This window comes from Clarias gariepinus, chromosome 18 (genome assembly GCF_024256425.1).
Source record: "Clarias gariepinus isolate MV-2021 ecotype Netherlands chromosome 18, CGAR_prim_01v2, whole genome shotgun sequence".
In the NCBI taxonomy this organism is placed as follows: domain Eukaryota; kingdom Metazoa; phylum Chordata; class Actinopteri; order Siluriformes; family Clariidae; genus Clarias; species Clarias gariepinus.
The window spans coordinates 29209582-29225352 of record NC_071117.1 but is presented as its reverse complement, the minus strand read 5'-3'; positions in this window follow the sequence as shown (position 1 = coordinate 29225352).

The following is a 15771-nucleotide window of genomic DNA, read 5'->3' as shown; positions in this document are numbered from 1 at the left end:
AATGTTTTTTTGTTTGTTTTATATAAATTTTTCAAATTTATAAATGTCTAAAACTTATAAAGCTGAAAACAAATTCACGGTTAAAGGTTATAAAAACTGTGTAAGTGTTTGACGTGTTGAATTAAAGGTTTTTACCTGCTGCACAAACACACACACACACACACACACTGCACTACTATAATCCTTTCATTGTGTGTGTGTATAGATTTCTGGAAAAGACATTAGAGATGACCTGTAGAGAGACACTGTGTTCAGCTCAACCACACACACACACACACACACACACACAGCTCTTTTATGGCCTGGTGGTCCATGATTTTTAGATTCCTGGAGCGGTTGTGTACGACTGTAATGAAGACGAGAGCAGACTTTCTAAACATTTATACACTTTATATATTATTCAGATAAAAACCCAACAATAAATCTGCTCTCTGCTGCTCAATTCATCCTTTAACGGTAGACACACATAAGAAGTCTGTTTTTTTCCATCTCCACCAATCAGCATGTGAGTCTGGAATGATTGACAGTTGTGTAGTCGTTACCCCTTCTGGAAGCCCCGCCCCTTCACACCTCCATAACATGAGAGATCTCGGAGTGAAATTTTTCTTCTGGTGTAAAATAAACCTCCAGCCGTGATTAAACAGTGTTTAAATCACATCCTGATAGAACCCGCTGTGTGTGTGTGTGTGTGTGTGTGTGGGACCAGGTGTATGAGACACAGTGAGCCTGGAACATCTCGTCTGTTAGACCTGAGCTCAGAGTGAATCCTGCACCTTCAGCAGGCCTTCATCACCCTCCTCCTCCTCCTCCTCCTCCTCCGCGTTCGAGACGCTCTCGTCTCCGGTGGACATTTCCGAGCAGGCCATATGCTGCCACTTTGTCTTGGCCTGCTGGTCAGCGGGGTTCACTCGGGGCCTTGTTCCTCTGCTTAGGAACAGGTTTCATCATTTGTCTCCTGCGTCTCTCTGTGTGTCTACCTGGACAGGATTAAAGTCCCGCGCAGTGTGAGCTCGTTCTGTTTTACTCCACTGGCTTAGGGCTGTGTCTGAGGCTCCACGCTGTGTGTGTGTGTGTGTGTGTGTGTGTAAGAGGAGAAACTGATATATAATTCAATGTGGCGCTGTTTTTTCACTCAGAGGTTATGAATCACGTGTATTGACGTGAGTTTCAGAGCGCATGGACGATTTGTCATGTGTTTCTGTCTCTCTGAAAATCATGATGAAAAATGATCAAATTCCACAACAGTCAGAGCAGCGTTAGTGCTTACTGCGTGTGTGTGTGTGTGTGTGTGTGTGTTCATGGATATGTGTTTATAAATTGATGTCATATAAGTCTGTGTGTTCTTGTGTGGTTTCATTTTCTGAACACACACACACACACACACACACATGACCTGAGCTTTATCATCATCGTTTTGCATCAGATAAAATAAATAAATAAAAGGTATTAGAAATAATTAAATCTGGACGTTTCAGTAAAAAACACTGAATTCTAAAAGTTGTTTTATTGAATCATTCTTTTATGTCTATGACACACACCAATCAGCCAAAATATTAAAACCACCTAGGTTTTGGTTCCCCCTGTGCCCCTGGGGTGGCCCTGGCCCCCCTCGGCGTGTGGCTCCACTGGGCTTCAGGGGGGCGCCTGGACATTGGCAGTGGGTCCTTTGGGTGCTGTGGGGCGGAGCCTCCATGGATCGGACTTGTTTGTCCAGTGCGTCCCATAGGGCTGGTTCTGATTGGGATCTGGGGAGTTTGGAGGCGGGGTCAGGGGCCTGGGACTCTCTGGCTGGTGGGTTAGTTAACTGATAATCAGTGTTAATGTGGTAATGATAGGACTGATCTGTGTGTGTGTGTGTGTGTGTGTGTGTGCACTAACCGCTCAGTCTTTTCTGCAGCTTCTTCTATTAAATCATTTCAACTTTACACGTTTATAAGTGTGAATAAACCATTTGCATTTCAAATTCTAGTACATTTGTTATAGAGGGGTTTAACCTGCGATATCTTTAAATGTAACAAAAGGTTTTTAATGCTTATTTTACATGGAATCAAATATGCAAAGGTTTAATAATTTTTTATTCAATATCTGCGTCTGTGCTTCTCATATACTGTAGATGATTAGAGCATTGTGTCTTGCTAACAAATAAATAAACAGTATATAGACATAGAGAGAAGAGAAAGTTTTTCTTAAGTACAATACAGGTCTAAATCACATGTCATGTAGTAAATAATAGTGTATTAGTACTGTGGTAGCCCTGTAGCAGCATTCTAGTAGTATTGTAGTATTGTAGTAGCACTGTAGTAGCACTGTAGTAGTAGTGTAATAGTGCTGTAATAGTATTGTAGCAGCATTCTAGTAGTATTGTAGTATTGTAGTAGCACTGTAGTAGTATTGTAGTATTACTGTAGTAGCACTGTAGTAGCACTGTAGTAGTAGTGTAATAGTGCTGTAATAGTATTGTAGTAGCACTGTAGTAGTATTGTAGTATTGTAGTAGTATTGCAGTAGTATTGTAGTAGCACTGTAGTAGTATTGTAGTAGTATTGTAGTAGTATTGTAGTAGTACTGTAGTGGCACTGTAGTAGTATTGTAAGAGTACAGTAGTAGAACTGAAGTAGCACTGTAGTAGTACTGTACTAGTACCGTACTGGTACTGTAGTAGTACTGTAGTAGCGCTGTAATAGTATTGTAGTAGTACTGTAGTAGTGTTGTAGTAGCACTGTAGTGGCATTGTAGTAGTAGTACTGTAGTACTATTGCTGTAGTACTGTAGGAAAACTGTAGCAGCATTGTAGTAGTATTGTAGTAGTATTGTAGTAGTACTGTACTAGTACTGTAGTAGCGCTGTAATAGTATTGCAGTAGTACTGTAGTAGTATTGTAGTAGTGTTGTAGTAGAACTGCAGTAGTATTGTAGTAGTAGTACTGTAGTAGTAGTACTATAGTAGTATTGCTGTAGTACTGTAGTAAAACTGTAGCAGCATTGTAATAGTATTGTAGTAGTACTGGAGTAGCACTATAGTAGTACTGTAGTAGTACTGTACTAGTATTGTAGTAGTATTGTAGTACTGTAATATTATTGTAGTAGCACTGTAGTAGTATTGTAGTAGTACTATAGCAGCATTGTAGTAGTATTGTAGTAGTACAGTAGTTGTACTGTAGTAGCACTGTGGAAGTATTGTAGTAGTAGTAGTACTGTAGTAGTATTGCAGTAGTATTGTAGTAGTACTGTAGTAGCACTGTAGTAGTATTGTAGTAGTACTGTAGTGGTATTGTAGTAGCACTGTGGTAGCACTGTAGCGGCATTGTAGTAGTACAGTAGTAGCACTGTAGTAGTATTGTAGTAGTAGTACTGTAGTAGTATTGCAGCAGTACTGTAGTAAAACTGTAGCAGCATTGTAGTAGTATTGTAATAGTACAGTAGTAGTACTGTAGTAGCACTGTAATAGTATTGTAGTAGTACTGTACTAGTACTGTAGTAGCGCAGTAATAGTGTTGTAGTAGCACTGTAATAGTATTGTAGTAGTACTGTAATAGTATTGTAGTAGTACTGTAGTAGTATTGTAGTATTACTGTAGTGGTATGGTAGTAGCACTGTAGTAGTATTGTAGTAGCACTGTAGTAGCACTGTAGTAGTATTGTAGTATTGCTGTAGTAGCACTGTAGTAGCGATGTAGTAGTATTGTAGTAGTACTGTAGTAGCACTGTAGTAGTATTGTAGTAGCACTGTAGTAGTATTGTAGTAGTACTGTAGTGGCACTGTTGTAGAATTGTAGTTGTGCTGTAGTAATATTGTAGTAGTACTGTAGTAGTATTGTAGTAGTACTGTAGCAGCATTGTAGTAGTACTGTAGTAGTATTGTAGTAGTGTTGTAGTAGCACTGTAGTAGTACTGTTGTAGTATTGTAGTAGTACTGTAAAAGCACTGTAGTAGCATTGTGATAGTACTGTAGTAGTATTGTAGTAGTACTGTAGTAGCACTGTAATAGTGTTATAGTAGCACTGTAGTAGTACTGTAGTAGCACTGTAGTAGTATTGTAGCATTACCGTAGTAGCGCTGTAGTAGTACTGTGGTATTGTAGTAGCACTGTTGTAGTATTGTAGTAGTACTGTAGTAGTATTGTAGTATTACTGTAGTAGTATTGTACTAGTACTGTAGTAGCACTGTAGTAGTACTGTAGTAGTAGTAGTACTGTAGTAGTATTGTAGTAGTACTGTAGTAGTGCTGTAGCAGCACTGTAGTAGTATTTTAGTAGTACTGTAGTAGTACTATAGTAGTATTGTAGTTGTACTCTAGTAGTACTGTTGTATTACTTCAGTAGTATTGTAGTAGTATTGTAGTAGCACTGTAGTAGTATTGTAGTAGTATTGTAGGTATACTGTAGTAGTACTGTAGTTGCACTGTAGTAGAATTGTAGTAGCACTGTAGTAGTATTGAGTAGTGCTTTAGTAGTATTGTAGTAGTACTGTACTAGTATTGTAGTAGTATTGTACGTCTCTCTATAGTTGTACTGAGAACAGTTCTAGAGTCACAGCACAGCTTTAATGGACTAGGTCTCGGTTCTAGAACTGTTTCTGTTTAAACGTCTACAAATTCCAGAGTTAGAATTTTAATGTAAGAAGACAAGTGTTTAATATCAATAAAGTAATAAAAACTAAACCAAGTAGTTTGGAGTAACACTTCGGTGTTATTAAATATGACCTGACACACAGAGGTTGTTTTTTTCTTCACTTCCCTGTTAACCCTGCGTTAACCCACTTGCTTGACTTCGTGCTTCTTATTCGTTCATTTCCTTTTCTTGCTTTTCCCTTTTATTGTATTTCTCGCGCCCCCTACACCCCCTCCCCTTCCCTCCCCCCTCCTCTTACCGATGCGCTATCCTCTGATTTCCGAGCTAATCTGATTTCGGTCCATGTAGTCTGCGCAGATGAAGACAGATCCTTCTGCGTTCAGTCGATTAGACAGTTAATCACGGTGTATTACAACCCCTCTGTTGGCTTTCCGATGAAGCTGAGACACCTCTCTCGACCACAGCACATTAGCCGATCTAATCGCGTTTCCTCTCCCTCTCTTACAAATTGAATGATATAATATCCCACAATTTCCAATATTAAAAAAAATCCCCCAATCGTTTAGTTTTGCCTTTGCAGTGGCTGTGTAGAACTTCATCACACGCCCGTGATGGAATTACGCGCTACCCGAGCCGCTCGCTCTCGCGGCACTCGGCTCTATGGCCTTCTTCTAAGGCTGGGAGATTGAATTTGAGAGAGGTTACACCAGCCATTTAAGGGTTTCTACACGCTCCTGATTGATTAGAGCTTATCGTATCATCTTGCCTCAAGTTGCTTGAGAGGTTTTGTAGCGTGGAACGGCTCTGCTAGTAATGGCGTGGCTTTCCATTTTCTTTGCTGTTACATGCTATTGATGTTAAATTCAGATGATAACTAATAGCTGAGAGACTCCTCTCAGTCTCCTCGTTACCTCACCACTGTTTGTGTGTCTAACGAAAGGGCAAACGCACATGTAAAAGCAGGTCAGAGGCTGGGAGAAATGCGCCGTTCATGCTAACGCTAATAAAGGACTATTGGCCTTGTTTAAGAGCGCGCTAATCTCCAACAGATATACTGAGTACACACCCATCATTTTGTGGATGCGTATAGTTTTAATTTTTAGAAAACAGAAATGTCCAAAAGTGTCCAGCGTAGCCCCGGATGCGCTCTTCTGCCCTCGTAGCCTAACTGCCCCAAGGTTTTGAAATGTTTTGAGATGCTTTTCTGCTCAACGCGTGCATAAAGAGCGATTGTTTCCCCTCACTTCCTCTCGGCTCGGTTCTGTCGCTCAGCGGATGTTTTTTGTTTCCCGCACCATTCAACTTAAATTAACGGGCAAATTCTAACAGGGGGCTAGCTGTACACTACACGCTCATCAAAACTTTCGCTCCCGGTTGTGGACGTGAACACGTCATCGTTTAACTTTCTACGTTCATGCATTAAACGTTTCGAACACATTAAACTAAACGAAGTGCTCGTCTCCGATGATCGGTCAATAAATTAGAGAAAAGTTTCTCGCTTTTAAAACGATCGACGCTTCCGTCTTTCCGTCTGGCTAAGAGGATGGCGTGATTATGATGAGCGTAAATGAGGAGGGGGTGAGACGCTATCCGAGGCCGGCGGAAGCCTTAAGTGGAAGTATAAGTGGTATATAATCTTTAAGTCAGTGCTCAGGATCATATACATTATATATGTACATTGATAAGTTTTCCGAGTTACGTCAGGGTTGTAGACGGGTTCTCAGACGGCAGTCTCAGGCGGCTCTTCACCAGAGAAGTAATCAGAATATGACACCGGATTTTTTATTTTTCCTCAAACTTCAGCGCAAACGAAGAGAATTGTAAGTCATGTTTTATTGTACTATATTTACAGAACACTTTAAATCAGTACAGTGTTTAAGTCGTGCGTTATTCAAGACAAGTCACAAGTGGAATACGTGCAGTGAGTGTCGAAAAACTCTTGCATGAAACTTTAAGACTGGAGCCGTGCGAGTGAATCGGTCTTTAGTCGTTCAGTTTGATTCGATTCACTGATTCGCTGAGTCAGTTTCCAATTCAGGATCAATTCCATGTTTGAAATTATTTTAAAGCTTTTTTTAAAAAATTATAAATCCATAGCAGATTTTAATATATTTTAAAGCCTGTAATAACCAGTTAGAGACAAACCGGATCGACTCTGCAGCCGAGCTCTGATTCACAGCTCGAATGATCCGAGGTCACACAGAATAAACAAGTTAAATGTGTCTCATATTAAAATGATCCCTTTGTATATTTGAGGACAGAGTCGGTGTGTTACGTTACACAGGTGATGGATTACATGTTAAATATAAGGCGTCTGTTGTGTGTAGATTTCACACCTCACTGTGAGCCTGGTTACTGTTCTAAGAGAGAGAGAGAGAGACTTCCATGCCAATGTGTTGGCCTGACTCCACCGTACTGCCGCGTGTGTATGTGTGTGTGTGTGTGTGTTATGTATCTGAGACAGACCTTCTCTCACCTGCTCAGCCCAGGTGTTAATTAGAACACAGATAATCCCAAACCCACTCAGCATGACGAGACGCCGGATTTGGAACCTTTCCCTTACACACACACACACACACCAGGCGAGAAGAGTGTATCCACCCGACACAGTTTTGAATAGGATCCCAGTCCCAATACACACCTCGTGTCTCGACTAGACACCCTGTGAACCCTTTAAAAATTAAAATTCCAAAATAGAGCTCCTCGTCTTCATATCTGTGTTTGTATCACATTATTATCTCTCACTTCTGAATAATAATAATAACGGATCTGCAGTTAGTTCAGGCCTACAGCGTGAACCCTGGTGCCACACAGACTGCGGATTGACTCCATCCATGATATTCGATTCAAATGAAGAAGTGATTCAGTGACTCAGCGAGTCTTCCCCCTTTACCATCTTCTCTCAGACGTCTGTCTGGTCCATGATCTTCACAACTCAATACAGTGAATAAGAATAGTGAGCTGAACCCTGTTACATCACACTCATCATTGTCTCCAACAAGAACAGTAGAATACTTTTTAATCTTTAGCTTTTAGCTAATCTAATTTTGCCAGTCTGGTCATTTCACGAAATGATGAAGCATGCGGGCGATTTAGGGAACAAAATTCTGCCTCAACCCATGTCCTGCATGGTGCTGTTCCCAAACCAGGTTAAGATGTTTGCCGTCAGGATGCTCTCTATGATGCAGGAGTAAAAGTTCCTGAGCACCTTGGAGGGCAGTCTAAAGTCTCTTAAGCACCTCAGTTACTCAACAGGTGGTACAGACGCTGCTGGGCCTTTTTTTACCACGGTGTTGATGTAACAGGACCATGACAGGTCCTGCGTGATGTGAACACCGAGGTATCAGAAGCTGTCCACTCTCTCCACTGGGCTCTCGCTGATGACGGGGGTCTGGTAGTTCCTCTCCTGCTTTGTGCTAAAGTCCACTATCAATTTCATTGTCTTGCTAACGTTCCGGAGGAAATTGTTCCTCTGGCACCAGTTCTTCAGATTTTCAACCTCCTCCAACTAGGCTGTCTCGTTGTTGTCAGAGATCAGGCCCACCACGACAGTGTCGTCAGCAAACTTAATGATGGTGCTGAAGTTCATAGTGGCTATGCAGTCATAGTGGTACAGTGAGTACAGGGGGCTCAGAACACACCCCTGGGGGGCTCCAGTGCTGAGAGTGTAAGAGGCTGAGACATGACCGCCCATACTTACTGCCTGTGGTCTGCCAGTTAGGAAGTTGATCCACTGACACAGTGATGAGCTGAGTCCCAGGTGCTCCAGCTTGGTGGTGAGTGTGGAGGGAATTATGGTATTAAATGCAAAGCTGTAGTCGATGAAGAGCATTTTAACATAATGCTCCCTCTCCGAGTGTCCAGGTGAGTAAGTGATGTGTGAAAGAGATGAGAGATTGCATCGTCTGTGGAATGGTTCGGGCGGTATGCAAACTGTAGTGGGTCCAGTGTGTCGGGTAGTGAAGAAATCATGAAGTCTCTAACTAGGCGCTCAAAGCACTTTATCACTACTGAGGTGAGGGCTACAGGGTGATATTCATTAAGAGAAGCAGGATGAGGTTTCTACGGAACAGAAACAATGATGGACTCCTTGAAGCATGTGGGGATCACCTACTGAGATAAGGAGAGGTTGAATATATCAGTGAACACAGGTGCTAGCTGGTCTGCGCAGGCTCTGAGAATACGACCTGAGATGCCGTCTGGTCCTGCTGCTTTCCTGGTGGTCACTCTTTTGAAGGCTCTCCTCATGTCATGCTCGGTGATGATGAGCGTGTTGAGGCAGGATATAAACTGCGCTGATTATGACCAATGTGAACTCCTGAGGGAGATAAAAAGGACGACACATGATGGACAGTAGTTCCAGATTTGGTGTGCAGGAGCGTGTAAGAGGAACAACGCTCGCGCTGTTCCACCAGCTGCTGTTCACTATTAAACACATGCCGCCTCCCCTTGACTTCCCAGAGTCCCGTGTCCTGTCCATTCGGTGAACTGAGAAGAACTCGGCCGGCTGGATGGCGTGGTCCGGCACCGCTGGGTTCAGCCATGTCTTGGTGAAGCAGAGGAGATTGCAGTCCCGCATATCTTTCTCTGGAACTTGGCCCTGGCCCTGAGGTCATCGAGCTTGTTCTCCAGTGACTGGACATTGGCGAGCAGGATGCTAGTCAGAGGTGTGCGGTGTGCATGAGCTCTCAGCCTGTTCCTGACGACAGCACGTTTCCCTCAGGGCCGCCGCTTCGCGTCGCATATATTGTTCACCCTCAGGATCTCACTCGGCCAGCTCGGATGGAGTTAAAAATGTCGAGGTGATCATCACCGCTCACTTCATCCACGGATCATAAAGCCACATTACAGCAGCGTATTTATCTTCAGTAAGCACTTTGTCCTCAGGGTTACACTAGATCCCGGAACACTGGTCATGGCATATGAACTCATCTTGGACAATACAAACCACCAGAAACATGCACAGACACACACTTAGCACACACAACCCATGTTTAACGAGTGATTGAAAGGTGGGAGGAGAGCAGAGAACATTGAGGAAACAACGGTCCAACCAAGGTCAAGGTCAAAACCTGCTGGTTTACCATCAAAGGAAATTAAAATTCCTGCCAATAAAATTGAGCCAAATGGAGTCAGACAGGATAAAGTGGTGATGGAAATGTCTTTAAAAATGACTCTAAATCATAAAGGACAAACATCAAGTTAAAGCTGAAGCCAGGAGACAACCAGAGGAGAGAAGCTCCAGGAAAATAAAAGAGAAAAAAAATCACGTTTCTTAAATACACAGAGTGATGAAGCTCAGTTGAATGAAAGCACTGGAATGTCACTTTCTGATTCAGAGAACAATACTATCAGAATATCTATTAAAGTCTTCATCCTGGTTCAAAGTTCATCTTGAGGTGTTCCTCGGGTCCGAAGGCTCGCAGCACCAGGAAGAAACACACATCAGGACAAATGATCCGGAGAAGCGGCGCTAATAGCACATCACGGCGCTCGGTTCTGCTGTCATCTCGCTCCTCGGTTTTAGCTCCGCGTCTCTTAATCGGCCCCGGTGAAGCGGCGGGCGCTCAGTGAGGCAGGAGGTCAGCGAGCAGAAGGCAAACATGCGGTGAATTATGGGCCCTTTCAAACGCACTAGCCAAGTTACACACTGCCCGTGATGCACATGAATAATGTATGAATGAAGACATATTTCAAGCCACCATTTGGACAGTGATTAGTAAAGCAGACAGACGTTAACTGGCGCAGGAGAAAACAGAGCGCTTTTTCTTCCACTGATTTATTTGGTGTGGATTTTAAGATCTTGGTGCGCACTCGCAACAATTAAACAAGTCTGACTTCATGGATTTGGAATAATGACTTCACAATCTGTGCATTATTTGTATAAAAAGCTCTGTATGAGACACAGTATAGGCGCTACTTTCTCTACAGAAAACAGCAGCGGTTCCCAGACAGGCGTTCTGCAGTACATCCTGGACTTTCAGTCGCGACCTGAGACTGCGATGGAACACGACTGTTGATGTCATCTGCACAAAGTGTAACAATAAATCAACCCTTTAAAATCTTTTTATTCTTTGTATTTTTATTTCTTGGGGCAATAATATAGATTAATGTTTTTTTGTTTTTTTGTACTTTTAATGTATGAACATATGTGCCAAATCGAAAAAAAGAAAGTCTGTAATGTTACTTTATTGTTGTGTGATACAACAGCAGAAATGGTTTGGGACATTAAATTAGCTGTATGTCTCATGTTATCCTAAAAGTTAAGGATTTAGAATAACAGAACACTGAGACATTTCTAAGAGTATAAACTTCTTTTATGTCTCTGTATAATCTCCACTTTTCACTTATTATTAAGGGAAAGAGTTTTCTCACTATGCCCGAGTCATGATCGGACTGCCTGCTTAACATCTGAAACGTCGGCCTCCCAGGAACTCCTTTAATGTCCCAAACATGTGGAAATGTTTTGAAACAAGGTCAGGACTAGTCCCAGACGAGTTCCTGTAATGTGCAACTGGTGTTGGTGTTTTTCAGTGTTCCACTCGCTGAACGTTCACAGGAATGACGGCTAGGCCACAAGGTTGCCACTACCACTCAGTCGGGAGGCCCGAAGACTATCACATGTTTTCCTCCGAACCACGTGACGCCAACCGACCGCATCTTTTTAACCTGTGGGAGCACCGAGTACCTCTCATCCCTCCCCTCTGAGAGAACTCGGCCAATCAGCTCTCTCTAGACCTCCGGCTGCGAGAGGTTACAGCATCACCCAGGGATCGAACTCGCGATCTCCAGATGATAGGGCAACAACGTATGAGTTCATTATCGTCAAACATCAAATCTCTGTCTGAATTAAAACTGTATTGTATCATATGAAATCATGAGGTTTACAGCCCTATAACACGTAGAACACAATCAGATACATTAACATATTATTGAAGAAAAAAAGTGATAGTAAAGGTAATTACTTCAAACACCACAAATCACTTAAGAGGAATGAATACAAATAAAAACTCATGCACAAGTCAAATCACAGAGGCTCAGGAGTGAATTGTTTAAAAATTAATCCGGTTCATTTTTTACATTATTTTCTGTCTCAGGAAATTTTAAAATTAAAAGTGTCTTAAATTTCTAAGGTGAAAGTATGTTTAGACCCAATCTAATGACAGAAACAATTAGCCAATCAAATTAAGGCACACTACAGTAAATCCATGATCCACACACACACACACACACACACCAGACACCAGCAGCATGCCATCCGGACCTTAATGAAGTCCTTGGAGTTTAATTAAGTAGCTAAATTATCAGCAGTAATGTTAGCATTCATTATGCCAAATTACAGCAGCGGAGTGCGGCGAGAGGGGAGGGGACGAGAGGGGAGGGGACGAGAGGGGAGGGGACGAGAGGGGAGGGGACGAGAGGAAACGTCAATTCAGCTCTCCTCACCTGCAGAGATAGAGAGAGAGATGAATGAGGGGAAGAAACCGAATGTGTCTAGTCAGGAAGAAACCTCATCCACTTCAGGATGTACAACTGTGTGTGTGTGTGTGTGTGTGTGTGTGTGTTCTGGTTTTAACCCCTGAGCTCATGTCTCTAAAAACTCATTAGATTAGATTACATTAGATCTTGTAACCTCTGAGTGTAACACAATGCCACTCTCAGTATCTGTACTCAGATGTGAACCGAAAGTGGGTGTGGCCTAATAAATACCACCACACTATGTACATTACATTGCATTACATTACAGTACGATACAGTATATTACATTACATTCCACTACACTACATTACAATCCCAGCAGCGTTAACATGTCGTCTTTATTTTCAACCTCAGCTACATCTTCCTGCACATTTATTATTATTATTATTATTATTATTATTATTATTATTACTATTGACTGCATGTTCTATTACGACATACAGCTGAGTTACAGTTAAAGTTATTCCACTTACAATTAGCAATTTGTTAATGACTGAAGTGTTTAACTTGTTATTGAATGACATGTCAGTTTAAATGTTGTGAAAGTGAACGATGTCTCTGTCCTGATGAAACCATGGCGACACTGGAGACTCCTTCCATAAACGTTAAACAAACACCTGATTACAGAAAAATTCACCATATCAAGTTCTATAGATTTGCTTTGTTTGAGCTACATGGTTTTGCATGGTGCGTGTGTGTGTGTGTGTGTGTATGTGTATGTGTGTGTGGCTATCTGTGGATGTCGGTGTGGGTGTAGGTGTTGTTGTGGGTGTGGCTTTCTGTGTGTATGTGACTGTGGGTGTGGCTGTAGGTGTGGCTGTGAGTGTGGCTGTAGGTGGGGTTTGGGTGTAAGTGTTGTTGTCGGTGTACATGTGGGTGTATATTTAGATGTGGGTGTGGATGTGGGTGTATGTGTGTGTGGGTGTAGATGTGGGTGTGGGTGTAGACGTGGGTGTGGATGTGGGTGTATGTGTGGGTGTAGATGTGGGTGTGGATGTGGATGTAGATTTAGATGTGGGTGTAGTTGTAGCTTTGGGTGTAGATGTGGGTGTAAATGTGGGTGTGAATGTATATTTAGATCTGGATGTGGGTGTATATTTAGATGTGGGTGTATGTGCGGGTGTAGATGTGGGTGTAAATGTAGATTTAGATGTGGATGTAGTTGTAGCTTTGTGTGTAAATGTGGATGTGGGTGTAGATGTGCGTGTGGGTGTATATTTAGATGTGGGTGTGGGTGTATGTGTGGGTGTAGATGTGGGTATGGGTGTATGTGTGGGTGTAGATGTGGATGTGGGTGTAGGTGTGGGTTTGGGTGTAGATGTGGGTGTGGATGTGGGTCTAGATGTGGGTCTAGATTTATTTGTGGGTGTATGTGTGGGTGTGGGTGTAGGTGTAGATGTTGGTGTAGATGTGGATGTGGATGTAGATTTAGATGTGGGTGTAGCTGTGGATGTAAATGTGGGTGTAGATTTATTTGTGGGTGTATGTGTGTGTGTGGTGTAGGTGTAGATGTAGGTATAGATGTGGATGTGGGTGTGGATGTAGATTTAGTTGTGGGTGTAGGTGTAGATGTGTATGTAAATGTAGGTGTAGATGTTGGTGTAGATGTGGGTGTGGGTGTAGATTTAGATGTGGGTGTATGTGTGGGTGTAGATGTGGATGTGGGTGTAGGTGTAGATGTTGGTGTAGATGTGGGTGTAGATTTAGTTGTGGGTGTATGTGTGGGTGTATATTTATATGTGGGTGTGGATGTCGGTGCGAGCGTGTATGTGTGGACGTAGGTGTGGGTTTGGGTCTAGATGTGGGTGTGGGTGGATGTGGGTGTAGATGTGGGTGTAGGTGTAGATGTTGGTGTAGATGTGGATGTTAATGTGGGTGTAGATGTTGGTGTAGATGTGGGCGTGGGTGTAGATTCAGATATGGGTGTATGTGTGGGTGTAGATGTGGATGTGGGTGTAGGTGTAGATGTGGATGTAAATGTGGGTGTAGATGTGGGCGTGGGTGTAGATGTGGATGTAAATGTGGGTGTAGATGTGGGCGTGGGTGTAGATTTAGATGTGTATGTGTGGGTGTAGATGTAGATGTGGGTGTAGATGTGGGTGTGGGTGTAGGTGTAGATGTTGGTGTAGATGTGGGCGTGGTCTGAGCATGTATAAGGTTTTAGTGTATAAAAAGCTGAAAGTGTTTTGTTTTGTTATCTTTAATGATCACATGGTTACACAAAACTGTACAAACTGATCAAATATACACACACTTACAGAACAGCACACATGGAGTTTCATCTAATAAACACGCGTGTGTGTGTGTGTGTGTGTGTGTGTGTGTGTGTGTGTGTGTGTGCGTGTGTGTGTGTGTGTGTGTTATTGTGGACGTCACGGTGCTTTATCTCAGAGATGCTCCCTGTGTGTACAGCCTCAACTGCTGCGTTATTAAATTATGAATATTAATAAAGAATAAGACATGAAGGCAGTAATAATTCTGCCGCTGCACAGAAATAATGAAGCTAATTTTGATAAATGGGGCGATAGCATGGCCGCCGTATACGGAGGTAAATTTATCTTAATTAATATCACAGACCTGAACACTGTGCTCGGGAAATGGGACCGCTGGGGCTTGGAGCAGTCGCCGGAAAACACACACACACACACACACACACACACACACACACACACACACACACATGGGTCTGTCAAAATAGGTTTTTCATTCTCCACTGCTCTACAGTCCACATAAACACTAGAGATGTGGAGCTCACGGCCTTCTGTGTTAAACGTGTGTGTGTGTGTGTGTGTGTGTGTGTGTGTGTGTGAGATGGTGACCTCAGTTTTTCTTTCCTCAACACTACAGCAACGTCGACAAAAAGCAGAGTGTGAACCAGCAGTAATACACTTCTCTTCCTTTATTCTCTCTCTGCTTTAGAGAGACAGAGAGACAGAGAGAGAGAGAGAGAGAGAGAGACAAAGAGAGAGAGAGAGAGAGAGAGACAGAGAGAGAGAGAGAGACAGAGAGAGATGAGGGAGGAAATTATACGGCTACAAAGCATCCATTTATTACGGAGTGGGACAAATGTCGCTGGAATAAATTAATTAATCAAACGCTTTTAATTGATTCCTCTGGAGTCGGAGTGCGTTGTGTGATTATGCTCAAGTGTTTAATTACGAATTTAAATGAGATGATGCTGTTTAATTAGTCTGGCCGGTGAATGAGCTTTCACACTCCTCTGCATAATTAGCATGTTGTGTGTGTGTGTGTGTGTGTGTGTGTGTGTGAGAGAGAGAGAGAGAGAGAGAGCGAGAGAGAGCAAGTCACATGGTTGTCACTTACTCATCAGAGTTCTACTTATATTTTCCATAATGTATTTACACACACACACACACACACACACACACTTATCAAGTCTTTAAAATCTTTCATACATTTTTACTAAAATATTTTTCCCCTCTGTTGATATTTTCTTCTCATTCACGCGCTTACACGGACAAATGTCAATCAAAGCTCATTTGCCTTTAGCGACGCCCACAAAACTCCATAAAAGGTCACAGAAAACTGAATGTGCAAAATGTGGACCAGACCACACACACTCACACACACACATACACACACACTCACACACACACGTTTTTCACTCATAGGCAGAAGTGGAAGTTATTTTAACTCCACCAGTAAACAGCAAAACGCATTGTTTATCACCGTAATCAGGAATGTGGAGTGTGTGTGTGTATGTG